Below are 15,797 nucleotides of genomic sequence, written 5' to 3'. Positions count from 1 at the left end.
TTTTTGCTGTGATTTGTACTTATCTAAATTTAGATCATCACAAAGAAGATGCATTCAGGCAGATGGCTATCCAATTCAGAGGAAGCTATAGTAGTCGTCTCAGTGGTTACTAAAAAGAGCCTAATGTAATTTTTATGGGAATTCTTTTGTATAGTGTTCTACACATTGTAATTCATGGGCCTTTTGTTTATTCATATAAATGAGAAATATTTTAGTCCTTTGAGCTTCTATGAAATATGATTAATTAAAACAGGATAGTTAATTCCTTGATGGTTTTCTTTTTAAGGGTTAACATGAATTAGAATACTTGGAAACAATCACTTTTCAAGTTGATTTGGCTGGTATTACACAGCTGGATCTAAAAATAAGTCATGTCAACTTTTTAGAATTTCAAAACTTAAAGTGGAAGGAATGTGATTTTTATTTTTCATTAAATCTCACATTAAATAATTGTATGTCTGTAATGAATCACCATCTGTCTTCTAAGAAAGGGACTTAATCTAACTGGCAGCTAATTTCTTACTTGAACAAGACTCTTATTAAAACTATACTATCAAAAAGTGAACTGAATTGGTTACATCTTTAAAAACTAAAAGTTGCTAAAGAATGCTTATTGCTGTTGCTAGCATGTTCATAGTGGGAGTCCTGGAAATGATTGCTGGTTCAACATTATCTTGCTTCTAATACTGCATGTCATTCCTTGGTTGGACTTTTCCTATTAAAAGAAAGTGGTGCTACTATAGGAAGACTGTTTTCCCATAGCAAATAAACTGTCCCATCATATTATTTGTGAGTGTCAGGGTTTGTTTGAAGGTTAAAAAAATTTTAGGACAGTTAGGAAAGCTGCATTTTACCCATTTACTCTTCTCTTCCTAATTTGATCTGAACTGAGAAAGAATAGTCAGATATAAGAATTTCTGAAACCTGGTGGAAAGACTTTGTAAAAATCAACTAGGGTTCTTGTTTTAAAAGACTTCCTAGGTAATTTTTGCACATACTGTTTGAGAATCACTACTTATCCATATATTGCAACTTCATATAAAGTAGGGCTGGGCCTGATGGCATTCTCCTGTAATCCAGCAGTTTAGGAGGGATCTCAAGTTCAACATCAGCCACTGCAACTTGGTGGAAGCCTGTCTCAAAATTTAAAAAATTACGTAAAAATGGAGGGGAAAGGGTGATGGGGATTATCTCAGTGGTAAAGAAACCCCTGGGTTGAATCCCCAGAACTGCCAAAAACAGGTGAACACTGCTAGAGCTACAACTACATATTTAGTTGACTAATCATGTAGTCTATACCAAATACAAAATTCTTGGAGCCCAAACTATTTTCTTGAACAGCATTACCCAGTATTTGAACTCAATAATGTAAATAAAATTTTTATATAATTCAATAATTCCATGCCTGAATCTGTAACCAAAAAAATTGAAAATAGGTATTCAAACAAAAAATTTTACATGCTAGATGTGGTGGCACATGCCTGTAATACCAGCAGCTTCCGAGGCTGAGGCAGGAGGATTGTGAATTCAAAGGTAGCCTCAGCAATTTAGTGAGGCCATAACCAACTCAGCAAGACACTGTCTCTAAATATTTTTTAAAAAGGGGCTGGGGCTGGGGCTCAGTGGTTAAGTACCCCTGGGTTTGGTCCCCAGTACCAAATAAAAGTTTTTTTACACAATATTCATAGCAGCACTGTTCACAATAGCCCAAAGGTGGAAACAACCAAATGTCTATCACCTGATGAACAGATATGCAGAATGTGTGGTATTTCCATATAGTATTATACAACCATAAAAAGGAATGAAGTACTAGTAGAGGCTAAACATGGGTAAATATTCAGAAATGCTAAATGCAAGAAGCCAGAAACAACAAGCCACAGATGTATGACCATTTATATAAAATACCCAGAATAGACCAATCCATAGAAACAAAGCTGGTTAGTTGTTACTAGGGACTAGGAAAGGGAGAGTGGGGCATGACCACTCAAAGGACATGAGGTTTCATTTTGGAGTGACAAAAGAAAGTACTATGTAACAAAGTACACAGAAAAATCACACATTTAAAAAATCACGGAAATAAAATACTTTGATTATTTAGTCCTTTGTTACAAGTTCATTTTAAATTAATCAGTTTTGGTAACTTGTTATTGGCTTGGTTATTCAAAAACCTTGAAACACTGGTTTTGGAACAGGTTTTTTGGAAGAGATGCCACAGCTGAGGGAATCCCAGGTATATAAGGAAATACCCAGGCTGTGGCTGCATGGTCCTCAGGTTACTGGGGGTGGGGGGGGGAGGTCTTTAGAAATAGTATAACTTAGAAGTATAACTACAGCATATTTATTTTACCTAGATGGAGAAACAAAATACTGCATTAAAGTTCCAATTTCCTGGCACATATCCTTTAACTTACCATTTTATTTTTATTTCCTGTAACAGATTTCTGACATTGGAAGTATGTAACTGGAATATAGCAGCTGTGTCAGCAGAAATGTTTATTTACTATTTTTATAGCAAGTACTACCTCCTTAGTTTTTTGAGCTTTGCAAACAAATATTAATGGTAAATGCTTTTTACTAACTTATTTCTGAATAGAGAATGACAGAGATGTTACTTCCACACCAACCAGACATGAAATAGTTTTCCTTTGTATTTGGCTTATTTAAAAACTTTCAATGGGCAAGAGTACTCTAGAGTGATAGACCAGTTCAACCATATTTACCCAGAATGTTGTTCCTTAAGGCATTTCAGATTTTCAGGCATGCTTTTTATTTAGTAATGTTTGTTTCTTTTCCTTTATGCAGAAATTTGATATTTTTATGTCTTTGGGATTAATCCAAAATATAGATTTGAGCATGAAATCTGTCTTTGAACTAAAAAGCTCTTATTTAGCCACGGACACTATACATGCATACAAATTCAAAGTGAAATGGGGGAAGAAATAATTTTCCAATGAAATGATCACATGAAAAAGTGCTATTTGTCTACAATTTAAGATAAACTTTGAGGAACGTATAATGAGGACAGGCAGAGTAAGAGGGTATCTTGGCTAATGAATAGCTTAAAGAAAGGTAAATCAGCAAAGTATTGGTATGTGAGGAAAAAAAAAAGCTTTGCCTGGCATAGTAGGGAAGTAGTGTTAGATAAGACTAAAAGGTAGATTTGAGCCAAATTATGTATAGATTTTATTCATATGACCACAGGTAGCCATTGAAAGTTTAGAGCTGTTTTAGAAGGGTTAATATAAGACTAATGTATGGGATGGACCGGAGTCAGCAATGACCAATGGTTGATACAGTAACTTTGCTGAGAGGTAAAGAGGGCCTAGTCTAGGAAGTTGGCATCAAGTATTCTAAAGACTGCAAAAGTAGTGTCAATAGAATTCAATGCTTAGACTTCCAGAAGGAATCAAGAGCTCCTCGAGTTACTTCTCCAAATTACATAGCCATTAAGTGGCAAAGGCAGATCCAAATTCAGATCTTCCTTGATTCGGGAGCTTATGCTTTGATTTGCAGTGTGACTAAGTTACAGATAACGAGGAAAAAAATTATTGGGGGAAATGATGAATTTTGTATTTTTATATAATTTTAAACAAAAGGTAAAATTTTACAAGTGGAATCTGCATTTTAACAAGGATCTCAGGAGATCTGTTTACATACTAAACTTTGAGAAGCACGGTACTGGAATACTACCTTTCCCAGTATGCCATGACTCAGATCCCTCATCTTTTAAAACTTAACTCATTCATTTGGGAACTTTTTTCCTCTTGCATTGGAATGTTTGCTAACCTGATGATTCTCAAAGTGGAGTCTGATAACTTCTGGTGGGGTCTCAAGACTCTTTCCTACCTCCATAAATGTGAATCTAGATTTTTGTTAGTACTTCAAAACATCATACCACAACAGACAGATCAAATGCAGAAAGAAATACAAGAATGCAGCTGTCTTCTATTAAGCATGACCTAGCAACTTTCAAAAATGGGGAAAAAAATGCCTTTCTACTTTTGTTCTGCAATATGTGTAGTTTTTTTAAAAAATATATTATTTATATAAATGTGCTATTTATACAGCTCAGAGTCCCCAAACCAAAAAGTTTGAGAACCACTGCTCTAATTTTTAAGTGAGAAAAGAGTTGGTATGTCATTGCACTTAAAACTCTGTAGAGGTGTCAATTTTATAAATTGAGGGTAAACCTCTCTGTAGGTCATATTTTTTAAACTATCAACTGTTTACACTCAAAACATTGACCCAGTTTCCTGGCAAGAATTTATACATTTTTATTCTGATTGACATAATGTATCTCTTCTGAGATGTTTAGTAACTTAGATTTTTTTTTTTTCTCAAGGGAGAAAATATTGAAGAGAGGAATTGATTGACCCCAAATCAAAAGGAACTCATAAACCCAAGGGCTTTTTAAAAAATTTAAAATTTTCTAATTAGTTATACATGACGGTAGGATACATTTTGATAAATCATACATAAATGGAGTATAATTTTTCATTTTTCTGATTGTACATATTGTAGGATTACATCAGTCATGCAGTCATATATGTAACAGGTAATAATGTCTATTTCACTCTACTATCCCTTCTACCCCCATACCCCTTCCCCTCCCCCCTCCCTCCACTCCCCTCTACCTAATCTAGAGTAACTATTCTTTCCTAGCACCCCTGCTCCTTATTGTGAATTAGCATCCGCATATCAGAGAAACACTGGGCCTTTGATTTTTATGAGTTTGGCTTATTTCACTTAGCGTGATATTCTCCAATTCCATTCATTTACCAGCAAATGCTATAATTTCATTCTTCTTTAAAACTGAGTAATATTCCATTGTGTATGTATGTGTGTGTGTGTGTATATATATATGCCACATTTTCCTTATCCATTCATCTGCTGAAGGACACCTAGATTGGTTCCATAGTTTAGCTAATGTGTATAAACATTGATGTGGCTGCATCACTGTAGTATACTGATTTTAAGTATTTTGACTATAAATTGAGGAGTGGGATAGCTGGGTCAAATGGTGGTTCCATTCCAAGTTTTCTGAGAAAACTCCTTACTGCTTTCCATAATGGTTGCACCAATTTGCATTCCTACCAGCAATTTATGAGTGTACCTTTTCTCCACATCCTTGACATTTATTGTTGCTTGTATTTTTTTAATATTCCTAATAATTGTAATTCTGATTGGAGTAAGATGAAATCTTGGAGTCGTTTTGATCTGCATTTCTAATTGCTAGAGATGTTGAACATTTTTTCATATATTTGTTGATCTTCTGTGAAGTGTCTGTCAGTAGTTCCTTAGCCCATTTATTATTTGGGTTTTTTTGTTTGTTTGTTTGTTTTTTTGGTGCTAAGTTTTTTGAGTTCCTTATATAGTCTAGAGATTAATGCTTTATCTGAGGTACATGTGGTAAAGATTTTCTCCCAATCTGTAGACTCTCTCTTCACATTATTGTTTCTTTTGCTGAGAAGCTTTTTACTTTTAATTTATCCTATTTATTGTTTCTTGATTTAACTTCTTGCACTTTAGGGGTCTTGGTTAGGAAGTCAGATCCTAGACTGACATGGTGAAGATTTGGGCCTACTTTTTCTTCTGTTTTAGTGCTTAAGTCTTTGATCCACTTTGAGTTGAGATTCATGCAGGGTGAGAGATAAAGGTTTAATTTAATTTTGTTACACATAGCTTTCCATTTTTCCTAGCACCATTTGTTGAATAGGCTATATTTTCTCCAGTGAATGTTTTTGGCACTTTTGTCCAGTATGAGTTAGCTGTATTTATGGGTTTGTCTCTGTGTCTTCTATTCTGTACCATTGGTCTACATGTCTGTTTTGGTGCCAATATCATGCTGTTTTTATTACTGTAGCTCTGTAGTATAGTTTGTATGCCTCCTGCTTCACTTTTCTTGCTAAGGATTGCTTTGGCTATTATGGCTCTCTTATTTTTCCAAATGAATTTTATGATTGCTTTCTCTACTTCTGTGAAGAATGTGATTGGAATTTTAATAGGAATTGCATTAAATTTGTGTAACACTTTTGGTAGTATGGCCATTTTAACAATATTAATTCTGACTATCTATGAACATGGGAGGTCTTTCCATCTTCTAAGGTTTTCTTCAATTTTTTTTTTTTTTTTCTTTCGGTACTGGGGATCGAACTCAGGGCCTTATGCTTGCAAGGCAAGCACTCTACCAACTGAGCTATCTCCCCAACCCTTCAATTTTTTTCTTTCGTGTTCTATAGTTTTCATTTTAGAGGTCTTTCACCTCTTTTGTTAGATTGATTCCCAAGTATTTTATATTTTTTGAGGCTACTGTGAATGGGGTAGTTTTCTTAATTTCTCATTCAGTAGATTCATTACTAATATATAGGAATGTGTTTAATTTATGGGTTTTTATTTTATATCCTGCTCCTTTGCTGAATTCATTTATTAGTTCTAAAAGTTTTTTGGTGGAATTTTTTTGGATCTTCTAAATATAGAATCATGTCATTGGCAAATAGTGATAGTTTGAGTTCTTTATCTATTTACATACCTTTAATTTCTTTCTTCTAATTGCTCTGGCTAGAGTTTCAAGGACAATGTTGAATAAAAGTGGTGACAGAGGGCATCTTTGTTTTGTTCCAGTTTTGAGAGGGAATGCTTTCAATTTTTCTCCACTTAGAATGGTGTTGGCCTTCAGTTTAGCATATATGGCTTTTACAATGTTGAGATATGTTCCTACTATTCCTAGTTTTTCTAGTGTTTTGAACATGAAGAGGTGCTGTATTTTGTCAAATGCTTTTTCTGCATGTATTGAGATGATCATATTATTCTTAAGTATATTGATATAAATTAATTTATTGATTTCCATATGTTAAACCAACCTGCATCCCTGGGATGAACCCCACTTGATCATGGTGCACTATTTTTTTAATATGTTTTTGTATGCGATTTGCCAGAATTTTATTGAGAATATTTATATCTATGTTCGTCAGGAATATTGGTCTGAAGTTTTCTTTCCTTGATGTATCTTTGTCTGGTTTTGGTATCAGGGTGATTTTAGCCTCATAGAATGAGTTTGGAAGGGTTTCCTCCTTTTCTATTTCATGGAATAAAATTTGAGGAGTATTGGTAATTCTTCTTTGAAGATCTTGTAGAACCCAGCTGAGAATCTGTCTGGTCCTGGGCTTTTCTTAATGGTAGGCTTTTGATGACATTTTCTATTTCATTACTTGAAACTGTTCTGTTTAAATTGTATATGACCTCCTGATTCAGTTTAGGTAGCTCATATATCTCTAGAAATTTGTCGATGTCTTCAATATTGGAGTATAAATTTTCAAAATAGTTTCTATTTATTTTCTGCATTTCAGTTGTGGTATTTCCTTTTTCCGTCATGTATTTTAGTAATTTGGGTTTTCTCTTTTTTTTCTTCATTAGTGTGGCTAGGGGTTTATCACATTTATGGATTTTTTTCAAAGAATCAACTTTTTGTTTTGTTAATTTTTTTGATCATTTCTTTTGTTTCAATTTCACTGATTTCAGCTCTGATTTTAATTATTTCCTGTCTTCTACTGTTTTTGGTGTCGATTTGTTAGGTCATTTATTTGTTGACTTTTTATCCTTTTATTAAATGAGCTCAATGCAATAAATGTTCCTCTTAGTACTGCCTTCATAGTGTCCCATAGATTTTGGTATTTTGTATTGGTATTCTAATCCAAGGGCTTTGAGTTGTTCCTCCAATTAGCATGAGCTAGCATCCTACAACTGATCTTGGCAGAGACTCCTGAGTGGACCCATATGTTAGCAGTGGCTACTTTTCAACAACAGTGTTGAGTCAGCACTTCCCAGCTATGAATATTCCAGAATTTCTTACAGTTGAGCCCTTCGGTTTGCTTCCTCAAATATCTACACAGGTTGGCTAGGTATCTCAGCTGTTGGACACTCAGTATTATGCCCTCAAGACTTGTGTCTTAAAGGAGAGTTCACAGATTTCCACCTCTCTAGAGCTACCTAAAATGTCTGCTACTCTCAAGTTCTCTGAAGTTGTATAAAAGGAATAAGCTTATAATGCACATTATTACATCCCTGCTTGATCTCCACCATAGTACTTAACATTATTTAAATTATCTTATTGTTGATATATTTAGTGTATCATCCCCCATAAGAGACTCCATAAGGAACTTGGTCTTAATTATAGTTATAGCCTCAGAGCCAGGAGCTGTGCCTGGAATGCTCATGCTCAATAAATACTGATGCTTTACGAGTAAAAGACATTCAGTTGACAGTTCACCTCAGAGGTTGTGTCAAAGACAAGATACTTGAAAAGAGTAGTGTGTTAGTCCAAGAAGGGTCTATATGATCAGAGAGACTCCCTTGGTTTCTGCAATAGGAATTCATGGCTTTGTTATCAAGGGCTTTGGAGTGATAGGCTTCTTATGGAGAGCCACGAAGGTAGACAATGGAATGCCAGAATACACTACACCAGGAATGGTTCCATCTACTTTTAGTGACAACTTAAGAATGTGTGCAGAGCAAATATAATGACAACCCCTCTTTCAGATGAGTCAGATGAGAGATGAAAGGGGACACTTATCGAGGATGAAAACAAGACTCTTAAATTCCTTTTTGGTCTTACAAGCTAACTGGTCAAATTTGAAGATAAACAGTTCTTTGTTTTCTCCATAATGCCACATTCATTCATTATAAATTTTTTTGAGAAATGATTGGGGTTGAAGAGTGGATATTCCTGTACTTGAAATGTTCTGAATAAAAATTCCATAGTAAGGCCAGGAGCTGAGAAAAACAAACACAGGCCATTTCAGCAATTTCAGCAACATGCAGGAAAATACTGGGCTGTTAGGGCAGTAAAGAAAATCTGCCATGATGTATAAGTTACCAAAAAGTCAACTAAAATGTCTCAGACCACATAGTCCACATCTCATCTCTCCAGCGTCAAGTGAGTAGTCATGCCCCACTTGCTACACCCCTTTCACATCATGTCATACACATTTGTCTTGACCCCACTGGTAGAATCCCAGCCAATCCACTGTATGGGGCTACATCTTGAAGATACCATAAAAATGTGGAGATTGTTTCCCTGAGCCTGAGACTACGAGTTGTACTAGACAGACACAAGAGCCCTGGAGTATTCTGTGTTTTGTTTAGCTACAGATAAACAGAGATTGTTTTATAAATTAATTATTTCCCCTCCCATATGTACATTGGCAGGGTTTTAGTAGGATTTTAATGATTAGTAACAGATTAATGGATGAACAGCCCTGTAATACTTCCAACTAAGGTTGAAATAGCACATTCCATGGCATTTGGAAGGTTCTGAGAGCATTTGGAGGCAACCATGAGTTCTTTCAGTAGTGAGCATTTTCATGATAGAAACGAGTTTTCTTTAAATTAGCCTCTTCTTGTATCTAAGGGATACTAGTTTTATCCAGAAGTCATGAATTTTATTTGTCTTATAAAACTTTACTTTTGTTGGTTACATATACAGTCTGCAATTACTAATAGATGTAAGCTCTGACATCTGGAACATCCATCAGAAAAAGAATGTCCTGAGGCACTTACACAAGAGGCTATCAATATGCACTCACATAATTATATTTTGGACAGATTAGTACTCTTATATCAGGACACCAAATAAGAAAAATAGGAAACATGAGCAAAGAGTAGATGACATAAAATGAAATACATATGTACACACTGACCATCATTTCATGCTGAGTTCTTAAAGGAAATTCACCAGAGCCTCACTAATTCTCCTAAAAATAAACTGGGTAGATGCATTTATGGAACCATTAGAGAGGCAAAGGGGCCCAGAAGAAGATTTTTGCATTTGTAAACAGAAGATCTTAGAGAACTTTAGGACTATTGGGGATATTGAAAGTGGAGGAGCTAAGAAAGAAAACTGGAAAGGACAGAATTTTATGAGGATGTGAGATGTACAGGTTCATGGGATCAGAACTGAAAAAAGCAACTACATTCATCTAGCTTTTGTCTTTGTAGAAAAACTATAGTAAAGAAATTTAGCTAGGAGTATGCAGTTAAAGTGAGTCACTTTGCTTACTGCCAGGTTGCCAATTCAATAAATAATTCTTGCATAGTTTCCATGTCCCCCCCCAACACCTTTATTTCTTCTCACTTTAAGCATTACTTCTCTTTTAAAAAAAAAGCTAAAAATGAGTTTTCAAAACAGATCAGAGTACTAGTCATATTACTAAATGATTCTTCTCTTATCTAAGAGAACTCCCAAAAGAATTTTTAAAAACAACATGTTTCTTGAGGGCTGGGGATATAACCTAAAGGTAGCATGTTTGCCTTGGATGCATAGGCCTTGGGTTCAATCCCCTCACTGCAAAAATAATAATACTTTCCAGCCAGGTGTTGTGGCTCACAACTGTAATCCCAGCAACTCGGGAGACTGAGGCAGGAGGATCACAGATTCAAGGCCAGCCTCAGCAACTCAGTGAGACCCTGTCTAAAAAAATAAAGGGCTGAGGATGTGGTTCAATGGTTGACCACCTCTAGGTTCAATGCCCAGTGCCCAAAACAATCAACAACATCTAGGTATTGTGTAGATAAATTTGTAAGGGATCCCAAGAAAACCATGCAGGACACGGGAAATCACATAAGGGAGTTTATTAAGCAAAGTGTATCCCTGCAGGGTAAGAGAGAAAATGAGAAGAAAAGGAAAGAGAAAGGGTGTGCACAAGAGTGTGAAAAGCGAGGAGGAGAAAGAAAGTGAGTCAAGGGGAGAGAAAAACAAGAGAAAAAAGATGGCGGGATAGCTACCCTGAGGCAGTTGAATTCTGCCGGGTTAACAGGGGACCAATAATGGAGAAGGATACTTGCAAGCTGACTGATGAACCAATGGATAGCTAGGATGTTCACAGACTGACAGTAGTTGGGAGGTGGGGAAATGGCTGCAATGGAAAGGGCGGGGAGAGCAGCTTTGTACATTACAAAATTAACTACTGACTACAAACTGGAGGAGGAATAAGGAGAAAAAATTAAATACAAAAGGTACTGCCAATTGAAAATGAAAATAAACTGGAGAAAATAATTTAAAATTTTTAATATGTACAAATGGAAAAATAGGTTTTTAAAAAAATCTACTCTAATTGACTCAAAGTTCTTTTGAAATGCCTTAACATTTATAGTTTTTATCATCAGATATTTTGTCAGATGGAGAGAAGCACCATTTTCGTGAATGTCTTCTGTATCTAATGATTTATGATCTGTCAATCACATATTTTTGTTTATCATTTTCATCATAAGAACAGAGCAGATGATGTTTTGGTGATAAAATTAGTGTTATACTATACTAACACTACTGCAATATTACTGCTATTATAGGTTGGTGCTTTCATTTTAAGAACTAACCAGTGTTAATAATTTGGCTTCTTTCATATTTCTTGGGTAATTAAAATTGGTTTTAAAAGAAGATTGAGTTGGCTCACATACATGTACACAGCCTAGAAACCTATTAAAAGGTCCAATGCCATTAGAACTTCACTTTCATGCCAGATATCATTATTGAACTGCCCGTTCATTAACTCCTACATACTCTTCCCCAAACTCTTCTAACAATGTTTCACTTCGATGTGGAGAGATTGAGAATACATTTTGTGACTAGACAATTACAATTGTTATAGACTAGAAATCAGTCTTGAACAAATGGAAAAAAACAAGGCATTGAGAAAAGCTTGCTTTTTTTGATAATTATTGCAAATTTTCACAGGGTTCCTGATCATATTTTTCAACTTGTCTATATATTGAACAACCAATATCCCTACAATTAACTTTGAGATCTTTAGTTTGTATAGAGAATCATAAAGCAATATTAAGAAGGAATATTTTCAACTCCATTCTACTTTCTGTGCTTTTAGGACTGTACCTGTATCAAATCCAGTTGTGAAGACGGCCTTTTGTCCTGTTACACTAATCAAATGGTCTTCCCTATACATTTTAAAAAGTTATTTTCAAACTTATCAGACATTTTTAGGCATTGCAACAACCTACTAAGCAGTAGAATAATGTTGGAAGAGTGCCATTTTTGTGTGATATTCTAATGTGTTCTTTGGTCCTCCTTATTTTTTTAGAATAGCAGATAATATTTATTGACTACTTAGTGTATTTCACAGTGTTCTGAACATGTTATGTATTAATGTATATTTAATCATTTACTTCTCACAAGAATCCTATAAAGTAGATGGTATTTAGTGCCTATTTTATTTATTATCATTTTTTTTGATTCATTGTACACAAATGGGGTATAACTTTCTTTTCTGGTCCTCTTTAAATCATTAATATGAGGTTATTTAAATCATAAAGGACTGAAATGATCGCTACTGAAATTGAAATATTTTATCTATAATAAGTAAAAGACAATCGAACACACTATAGTATGGAGCATTTTCTCAGAAATAGGTTGTTGCCTTGTTTTCAATTATGGTGATACCAAACATAACCATTTGCTAACATCATACACTGCATTTGCTGCTGAGAAAGGTTGAAGAATCTCCTGTTTACCATAGTAAAATTTGAACAAAACCAACTTAGAACTCGGCTTTTTCTTTTCTATTTAGAATTGACCTATCTAGTTTCTCTTTAGACGTGTAGGTTTGGGCTTTTCTTGTTTTTGGTTTGTAGGGGTGTGGGGATTACTGGCAAAATCTGCCCTCTCAAGCCTGTTTGACAGAAGCTTCCCATCTCAGGCTTCAGGGCAGCCTGCGGAGGGGGGCGTCAGAGGCGCGCCTCCTTACATTTTACCCATATCCCTAGAAAAGGCCGGGAAGTGACAAAAAACGTTAACACCCAACTCTCGGGGCTGGGCTTGGAGGCCGCTTCCTGCCTTCACTGCAGTCACTTGCAGCCTTTCCAGGGTTCGCCTTTCTTTACCTCACCGCCAACCTCCTCCCGGGCCCTCCACCGCCACCTGCTCCCGCGCCCAACAACCACTGCCGCCTCCGGCTGGCTGCCAATCACAGCGTTCCGCAGCCCCCTGCCTATGAAGAGGCTAGTTTGGCTCCTTTGGCTCTCTGGTCCCGCCCGCGCCAGAGCAGCTTCCCGCCCTTCGGGCTGCTTGTCCAATCGTCAGCATCCAAGTATTCTTTGGTTCCCGCCCTCTCCAAACCCGCCTTCCTGAGGACCCGTCCCCTTCCCTACGCCGGACGGAATCACCTGACCCGGAGGCACTCCCTCAGAGGAAAGGCAAGAAGGGGCGTGTGCGTGGAGGGAGGGGCGCGAGAAGAAAGCGGGGATGCCGGGAGTAGGGCGGAGAGAAGGGTTGTCAGTCCGTTCTCGCGAGAGAGGACGGAAGCCTGTGGGAGCCCGTGGCCTTTAAAGTGCGGCTCAGCCCTTTCCTCCAGGGGTAGTTTGTAAACACGGCTGTGCTCTGGGCACCCGGGTGACGGAAAGGATGATGAATTAGTGACTTGGAAAGGTGAGTAGTGATGGGGAGAGGGCCGCAGAACTAGAGACTGTAGGGATACGGAGAAAGAAGGCGCTAACATGGCGACGTCGCTCACCGTAGTCCCCACCCCCCCGCTTCCCATCCCTTGGGGCGCTGCTGCCCGGATCCCCATCCCTTAGGGCAGTGGTGAAAGTGCCGCTACCTCAGCTGCGCGCGTCGTCGGCTTCAGGAGCCTGAGCGGCGGGACGGGACCGCTAGGTAACTGGCGCTGGTTGTTTCGGCCCCTCCCTCTCGCGCGCTTTCCTAACGAAGAGGAAAAAGGAATAACGGCTCCTCTTACACCCCTCCCTCCGATTTACCATCTCCTCTTGTGGTCACTTCAGAGAGGTCCCTGGGCGCACGACGAATCCGTCCAGTACTGTGTCTGGGTCTCCTTGTGGACACCCCCTTCCTCAGTCCTTGGATTGGGCAAGCAGAGGGCCCATTCTGGTCTCCCCACCCAGGACCCAGGCTGTTGAGGACCGTGTTGGTAATGGCTTGGGAAGATTGGGAGGCGCTGCTGGAAAAAGGTCTGAGTCCCAGATTTCGGTGGAATCTGGTGTAAGGAATGGTATGGAGACCCTGGAACCTGAAGCCCTCGGCCTTTTCTGTCCTTTCTGCCACCCTCACTCTCCCGCCATCCCCCACTTTTTCCAGGTGGGGCGGGGCTGAAGTGTGGGTGCAGATTGACTCTAGTATCGTCTCCTGTTTTTTACCTGCATGGATGAACTGCAGAGCTTCTGTAGGGAAATTATCTGTGCTTTTTATCAATGCCTTAGGGACCAGGACCGAGGGATTGTGTGTGTGTGTGTGTGTGTGTTCCATGCTTGCTCCTTGAACCAAAGCTAGGAAAAGGAGGAGGAGCTGGAGATTATTTTTGTGCCTCTAGGTAGTATAAAATTGTCTTTCCTTAATGGCGAGTCTTAAAACTGATGAAACCAAGAGCAAAACTATCATGAATATATTGGAGTAAAAGGAGTTACTCCTGATGGATCTTAGACCTTTTTGACTAATCCCTAAATTATAATGTGAAAGTTAACAATTTCTTAGGGATTATACATTATGGAGACAGTCACAATACATGCATGTAATGTATATTGAAATCAGAACAAACACTGCTCAGAGGATCTGAGCACACTTTTTGTTGTATTTGAAGACCTTCCTAACCACCATTATTGCCATTGCCAGTAATAGTCATATTTTAGACAAGTATGGTTTAAAAAAAAAAAAGGTCACTATTCACATCAAAGAAAGAATTAAGACAGTTCATGTATTTTTAAGGCTATTGATAATTGTGTAATAGTTTTTATAAAATAACTCCTAAGAATCTTTCAGATTTACAAGTGATGTGTGTGCTGTCTTCCTAAGACGTTTCTTCTTGCTTTGAGGGTGTTACTGCCATTGAGTTTTTAAATTTTTTTAATCTAATATTGTAGTAATTTAGAATTTAGGTGTTTTGTATTTATCAATTAAGGATCTTCAGGAACTTTTGTGTATGTTTAAGGTATATAATGCCTTCTGTAGATCTGATTGCATTTTCTGTCATTCTTTTTTAAAAAACTAATGAAAAAGCTTATTTTGTCTTAAGGGCATTATATTATTACCTATTAAATATGTAACCCAGAAATTCCTGTTTTTTTTTTTTATTTGGAGCATTATTTTTAAACTAAATTGATAGTAGGAAATGTTATGTCAGTTCTTTAACAAATAATTGGAGGGGTGCTTTTATTGGTGTTCATAATTTGGAAACTATATAGGATAGGTATTGTTTAAAAAAATATCTTCTATCCATCAAAAACCTACCTATAACTAGCATTTACTCTCATGAAATCACCTAATTTTTTTAACTTAAATTTTTGTATTTTGAAAACCTTTAGTTTTAATGATTTATGTTGTTTGCTACTAAATTAAATTGCTATATCAGGTAAACAATTTCATCATTCATGCTAATTCCACTCATTTTTTTCTTCAAGCTCTTCCTCCTAATGCGAAATATATCTATAAGCTGGTATTTCTTTCTCTTCGTTTTTCTAATTAAAATATCCTTAGAAAACATAAAGTAGTAAAGTCTTCCTTACTTAAATGCAAATTTTTCGGGCTGGACATGGCATTTTGGCAATGGTAATAAAGTGATTTGAAATAAAGTGATAAAGTGATTTTTTTTTTTTTTTTTTTTTGTGGTGCTGGGAATTTGAACCCAGGGCCTTGTGCTGCACTCTACCATCTGAGCTATATCCCCAGCCCTAAAAGCCTTTTTTGTAAGCATTCAAATAATGTTTATACAATGCTTACAATGATGTCAGGAATCTAATGAGAACTCAGTATATGGTATAATAATTATTGTTGAAGAAAGAGT

At 36.9% G+C, this 15,797-nt stretch overlaps 1 protein-coding gene across 4 annotated transcripts in view; it reads left to right on the top strand.

The window, feature by feature from the left end:
* Positions 1-13,227: 13,227 nt before the first annotated feature.
* The window catches only part of ATF2 (activating transcription factor 2), an 88,771-nt gene continuing 86,201 nt past the window's right edge, over positions 13,228-15,797 (top strand). Inside the window, exon 1 of one of the 4 annotated variants that reach the window (XM_079133108.1) lies at positions 13,228-13,432. The gene's annotated coding sequence lies outside the window, so the exon portion shown is untranslated. Of the gene's footprint in view, positions 13,433-13,466; positions 13,661-15,621; positions 15,700-15,797 lie in introns of those variants that run through there. The other 3 variants (XM_079133111.1, XM_079133110.1, XM_079133109.1) reach the window with 3 other exon arrangements.

This window comes from Sciurus vulgaris (assembly GCF_902686455.1).
Source record: "Sciurus vulgaris genome assembly, chromosome: 3".
In the NCBI taxonomy this organism is placed as follows: Eukaryota; Metazoa; Chordata; class Mammalia; order Rodentia; family Sciuridae; genus Sciurus; species Sciurus vulgaris.
The sequence above is the reverse complement of the archived record's forward strand: the minus strand, read 5'-3'. Positions and strand labels throughout refer to the sequence as shown.